The sequence below is a fragment of the Hordeum vulgare genome, chromosome 6H (genome assembly GCF_904849725.1).
Source record: "Hordeum vulgare subsp. vulgare chromosome 6H, MorexV3_pseudomolecules_assembly, whole genome shotgun sequence".
Taxonomy (NCBI): Eukaryota; Viridiplantae; Streptophyta; class Magnoliopsida; order Poales; family Poaceae; genus Hordeum; species Hordeum vulgare.
In genome coordinates this window covers 344,922,897-344,929,617 of record NC_058523.1, presented here as the reverse complement: position 1 = coordinate 344,929,617, position 6,721 = coordinate 344,922,897, and positions in this window count along the sequence as shown.

Below are 6,721 nucleotides of genomic sequence, written 5' to 3'. Positions count from 1 at the left end.
CTTAGATGCTCGGCATGTTCTTGTTCGTTCTTCGAGTAGATGAGAATATCATCGAGGTATACCACGACGAATTTATCCAGATACTCCATGAAGATTGAATTCATCAGACGAGAGAAGGTGGCTGGGGCATTGGTTAAACCTAAGGACATGACGGTGTACTCGTATTGGCCATAACGAGTAACAAAAGACGTTTTTGGAATGTCCCCGTTCTTGATCTTGATTTGATGGTATCCCAACCTCAAATCCATTTTGGAGAAGATTGAGGATCCAGCGAGCTGATCATACAGGTCGTTGATCCTGGGGAGCGGATACTTGTTCTTTATGGTGACCAGATTAACTGGTCGGTAATCTACAACCATCCGATCCGTTCCGTCTTTCTTCTTGACGAAGAGGACGAGGCAAGCCCAGGGAGAAGATCTCGGACGAATGAAACCTTTATTCAAGGCCTCATCTAGTTGCTTCTTAAGTTCCGCTAGCTCCAGGGGTGCCATCTTATATGGTCTTCTGGCTATTGGAACGGTTCCTGGAACAAGATCTATCACGAACTCTACATCTCTGTCAGGTGGAATTCCTGGCAGTTCCTCTGGAAAAACATCCGGGAAGTCACGGACTACCGGAATGTCTTCAAGTTTCGGAAGAGGGTTGGCATTGAGGGAATAGAGTTGGCATTTGGCAACTCGAGTAGAGACATTGACTATCTCTCCTGAGGGATGGGTAAGCCGAACATTTCTCGAATGAGTATCAATCTTGGCATAGTGAGATGACATCCAGTCCATACCCAAGATGATATTAATATCCGAAGATTTCAGGGCTATCATGAGGCTAGAAAAACTAGACTGTCTACTAGAATTTCATTGTCATAGGTTATCCTAGAGGTTTGCCACTTACTACGAGGAGCTTGGACAACCAATGGAATTGGCATATCACAGAAAGACATGTTATGCAACTGTGCATAACTTTCTGAAATGAAGGAATGAGAAGACACAGTGTCAAAAAGAACAGACGATGGGTGATGATTAACAAGAAGCGTACCCAGTATGACGTCGGGATCCTCTGCAGCTTCTTCTGCTGAGACATAGTTCACATGGCCACGCACAGGAGTTGGCTTCACATAGTAAGCTTTGCCCGACTTGCCTTGCCCGACGGACTTTCCGGGTTGCTTGGCACCCACATTCTGAGGACACTCACGGGAATAGTGCCCTGGTTCTCCACACTTGCAACAGATCACTTGGTTGGCACGTGGTGCAGCATTGCTAGCTGGACCACCATAAGTTTTTGCTGGAGGGTTGGACTGATTCGTCTGAGGCGCCACATAGGATGGCCTCGGAGTGTATCTTGGCGGCAGAGAACTGTTTGGAACCCACAGCCTGCGTTTTGGAAACGTGGAACCAGATGACGAGCCAAAGTCACGGGAGTGCTTCTTTGTGGCTTCGAAGTCGGTATGACCAGTCTCGGCACTGAGCGCCTTGTTAACCAGGGCTTGGAAGCTTGTACACTCGTGGAGGCGCAAATCACGACGAAGCTCAGGGCTCAGACCCTTACGGAATCTTGCTTGCTTCTTGGCATCAGTAGACACCTCCTCTGTTGCATAGCGGGCGAGGTTACCGAACTCGTGGCTATAGGCATCCACGGTCAACTTGCCCTGGGTGAATGCACAGAACTCCTCTCTCTTTCTGTCCATCAGGCCCTCTGGAATATGGTGCAGACGAAAGGTTGCACTAAAGTCCGCCCGTGTGGCTGCTGGTTCAGCAGGACGCATAGCTTCAAAGTTCTGCCACCACAGATTGGCGGGTCCTTCCAGAAAATACGCCGCAAAGGTCACCTTGTCGGCCTCAGAAACATTCGCAGAGAGAATCTTATGTGAGATACTGCACAGCCAATCATCAGCGTCGAGGGGATCGACGGAGTGATGGAAATTTGGAGGATTCAGCTTCACAAAGTCATTGAGGGACACTGCAACATTCCTAGGCTGACGAGCCGTATTCTGCTCAATACGCTCTAACAGTCGGTTGGTCTCCCTTTTGTTTCTCTCTGCCTCAAGCATAACTTCCGCCAGAGAGGGCGGGTGAGGCAGGTCTTCTTGTGACGCTTGACTACCCTCGCCTTGCTCATGAGCAGGGGCACGGTTCAACCTGGTGAACACCATCCTGACAAACAAACTCACAGCTTAGACCAATATCATCATCAATACTAGCTATGGATTAAGAATGCACTGAACACATGGAATGCGGAAATGAATATCCGAACAACATGGCAACAAGCAAGTACTATATATACACCATGGTTCATACACACCATTACAGAGTTCAGTACAACCTTAACCGAAGAGAAAACTACTGAAATTATGAAACTACTCATCAGAGGCTTACAAGTTTCCTATACATTATTTATCTATGCCTCCGGAATTCATTTCACATCACAAGCATACTTCACAAGTCACACAGGACTGTGAACGTATGGCTACTACCATACTATCCTTCCACTCACGGTTCAGGAATCCACATAGAACATCTCATAAAGATTGCCTCCATGGCCTGGAAGCTCAACCTGCGGATCAGCAAATACTCTAGCCTGAGATCCCTGGAATCCATAAGGACACGGATGTGGCCTTTGTCCCCTGACTGGTGGTAGTAGGGGTCCCCGAAGAGGGGTGACTCCTCCTATAGCGGGCAAGTCAACGTGGGTCGGAAGGTGGGTCCTAACAGGGTTCAGCATCTCCATATCTCCATACCCTGTCTGGACTACCGGTGCCAGCTGTGTCAAAGCCGTCCAGAGACAGGCACGTGTAGCATAAAGCTCCATGCGGAGAGCACAAGCATCCCTGTCTCTCTAGCATCTCAGCAGTGGAGTGCAGTAGCGGATCCTCCATAGAGGAATCAAAATAGACCCCACTGAGGTATCCCTCTTCACCTGGCTAAGAGGCAGGAACATAGCAGAACGCTGAATTCTGCAGCAGTGCATGTCTCGCCCTCATAATGGTCAGCATTGAATAGGCAGCATCTTTTACTGCCATGTCAATAGTGACTCCCAATCCATAGGACCAATGGATTGGCTCCTCAGCTCCAGGGTAGTCTGGAAATACCCTAACAGTGCAGATATACTGGCTCTGGTTGAAGTCCCGGTACTGTTCCTCCACTGTGTACTCTGGGTACCAGCGGTAACCGCACACCGACATCACCCTGACCAGCATGGCCGTATGACCCGGCACATCAATGCACCTGGTCAGACGAACCACCTGACGAGAAGGACGGCCAGGCATCTGAAAAATAGAGAATAATGCAAAAGCATTAGAGCTCTGAATGCAAAATTGGGCAGCATAACGGCTGTAAATGCTCAAAAACAATTTTGAGACAACCCAAAATAGAATAGCGTAACCACTCAATTATCAAGTTCAATTCTCTTATCATCAAACTTACTTCCCTTTTCCTAGGGATAAAAGAAACCCAAATATCTCTCGACCCGTAGTCTTATAATCTACCGATCAGAAACATGAGCCTAGAAGAAGATGAGTAACCTAGTCCTTAATTCCCGTAGAAAGACGAGGATGACCAAAATAGAATAACTTGAGAAGAGAACAAGAGTCTTACGGTCCCTTCCACAGACAATTCCCTTATATATGACTAAAGCAATTCTAGACTCAACTTCGACCAGTTTGGCTTAGTAGTCTTACAGTCAGTCAGGCTCTATTACCAACGCTGTCGGGACCCCGATCATAAGTCATAGGAATCCAGCCTGTAACACATCGCATCTCTTTGCGGTCTCACGCACAGTTATCCCCACGGCTACAGCCTTACCTTAGCAGGGACCGTTTGCGCCTTTTGACTCGCGTATGCAATTGTGTCGCTAGCAATTCAGTGACACAGAACCCGGATCGACATGTCTAGTCATAAACCAAAGCGGCAGTTCCACACAGGGACAGACATACATGACCCAGCAAAGCAGGTGTCGGTCACCAGTGAATGTAGACGAGTCATAGCAAGCTACATGGACTCCATTACATCGCGTGACATTTCCCCAAAGGGGACAGACACAACAACTAAGAAGGACACATGCCGGTCAACCAATGTGTCCGGAGCAGTAGCGAACTACCATGGCTCGTTGGATCAGAGAGGCCATTTCCCTGTAAGGAATGCTGCTAAAGCCTACGGCTAGGTAATCGAACCCCATACATATCAAGTATGACACACGTACGCATGGCATACTGATATGTATAGATACATCAATGGCATCACAACATAACCATAAACATACAAGCTTTATTTAAAAGGCTCCGAAGAGCCTCACACATAATATTACACAGTAGGGGTCTCACAACCCATCATAACAGTCATTCAAGTTACAAGCCAGTGGAAGTAGATAAACTTTCTGAGTACAGACAGATGAAACTAGAAGGCACATGGCCTGACTATACTACAGACCCACCCTAGGGCCAGATCGTAGCTGGGATACCAGCTACTCGTCGTCGTCGATGTCTAGGAAGAACCCTCCATTAGGGTCATTAACAACCTCTGCAATAAATATTAAGCAAACATGAGTACGGAGGTACTTAGCAAGACTTTAGGATAACTATCTACTCATGCAATGTATCAATAAGGAATTGCGGGGTTTCATGCGGAAAGCCAACATTTGACTCGTGGCTAGACAACTTGCATTTTTAAATAATTTTTACAACTTGATTTCTCGCACACGAGTCCACTGACACCACAACAATACTCCATCATGGAATCATTCTGTCTCCATACGGAAATGCCGTTCACGACACTCACGCTTATCTTGACAATTTTATGAGTAGCCATTGAAGTTAACTATGAACAACATATGCCTCCAAGTAGTCCATATCCGCGGACGCGGCTATTCGAATAGATCATAACCCTACAGGGGTGTACTTCTTCACACACGCTCTCGCCACTTATCGCCATGTGCACGTCATGCACCTCAGCAACCTTCAAGCGGAAGCCCAGCGAGGGAGTCGTCCACGACCGTTAACCACGCTAATACTTAGTCCAGGTCTATCTCCTATCTGAGGGTAACCCGCACGGAAGTCCGGCCGAGGTTTCCGCCACGGCCCCAAACGATGTGCGCAGGGTTCCCAAGCCCACCATCCGGGTGCCACTTGGTACACCGTGCCACTGCCTACCGCATCACAGCCCACCTCTCAGGTCAGCGCTATGCACGGCCTCCAGCATGGCTATAAACACCAAAAACTACTTGCAACTCCTGAACCGAGTACTAGGCGATTAATAAGTCGAGCGGGGTCATATTTCAGGGCCCAGCATGTGGTAGTATCTCATCTTGGATTACATACACGGAACTCAGTTCCTAAGGACGGTTCCAATGAAACAACCCGCCATGTACTCCTGCATGGCCTTTCACCAATACCTTTACCAAATCAGGTTCAACACACAACCCTTACTTACTGAACACATTCTCAAAATTCTGCTCATCTCCCAGATGACAGACCATACACAACTCCAAGCATAGCATGCATAGCAGGATAAGGCACATCATGGCTGAAGCATCTACCAGGTATGCTAGCTTGCAAGGTTCAGCTATTTACTGTGACAAAGACAGGTCATGCAAAGGAAGTGGGTTCAACTAATGTGGCAAAAGCAGTTGAGCATTTGATCCTAATGCAATAAGTAAGTGCAGGAGCAAGAACATGGGATTTATCGGGATGATCAAAATGGTTGCTTGCCTTGTTGGTCAGAGGAGGGACAATATGCGTTAGTCGGATATTCAGTGGAATCCGGAGGAGCGGAGCCTACCGATAGAAATGACATCAATCAATAACAATCATATGCAACAAAATGATGCATGAGCATGGCATGAGATGCAAGGTGGTATGCTAATGTAGCTATCATTTATTAAGTTTGAAGTTGATTTGAATCAGATTCAATATCACTTCAAACGAGGTATTCTCGAATACCATTTTAATTGATTTGACCTGATGCTCAGATCAACTTGTTTGTAACATGCATGGGAATGATATGTTAAGTTGCTGGTTGTGATTGGACAGTGTTTGGTCATAGCATTTGAAGTGGAATTCAAATGATTTTCAAATTCCATCTCCAAAGCATTTATTAAATTTAACCTATTCATTATTCTACATGATTGGTCCAGTAACTTTTACAAACATGTTTTAAAATGACATATTCAGATTCCTTGGATTTTTCTGATACTTTTTCGTATATAAATTATTTTCATTGGAGTTACAGATTAATTTCTATGATTTTTATAAGTTTTTGGCATTTTCTGGAATTCTTTTAAATCAGAAATCCACTTATTGCGTCAGGCTCACGTCAGCATGGCGTCAACCGTCGGCTGACCTGATCAGGTCAAACCCGACAGGGGGGACCCACTGGTCAGCCTCTCAGGGATAATCCCGCGCTGACCAGCGTCTGATTGCGTTTGACTTGGCCTGGGGCCCACTAGTTAGTGACTGCTTAGAGTTTCAACCTGCAGATTAGTGAGGCCAGGTCATCCCCTGCCGGAGACTGACCGGCGGCGACCAGATCCGCGGCGGATCTGTGCCGGAGAGTCGTCGGAGATGGCTGTAGTGCTCGGGATTGAGAGCCGAGAGCACTGGGAGGATCCCCAGGCTCGGCCTCATCTAGTACTGGCCTCAGGGAGGGCTCGGGAGGACCGAAGGTCACCGGCGACGAGCGGAGCCGACGGCCGGAGCTCGGGCTCATCGGTCCAGTGTCTAGGGGGCACGAAATCG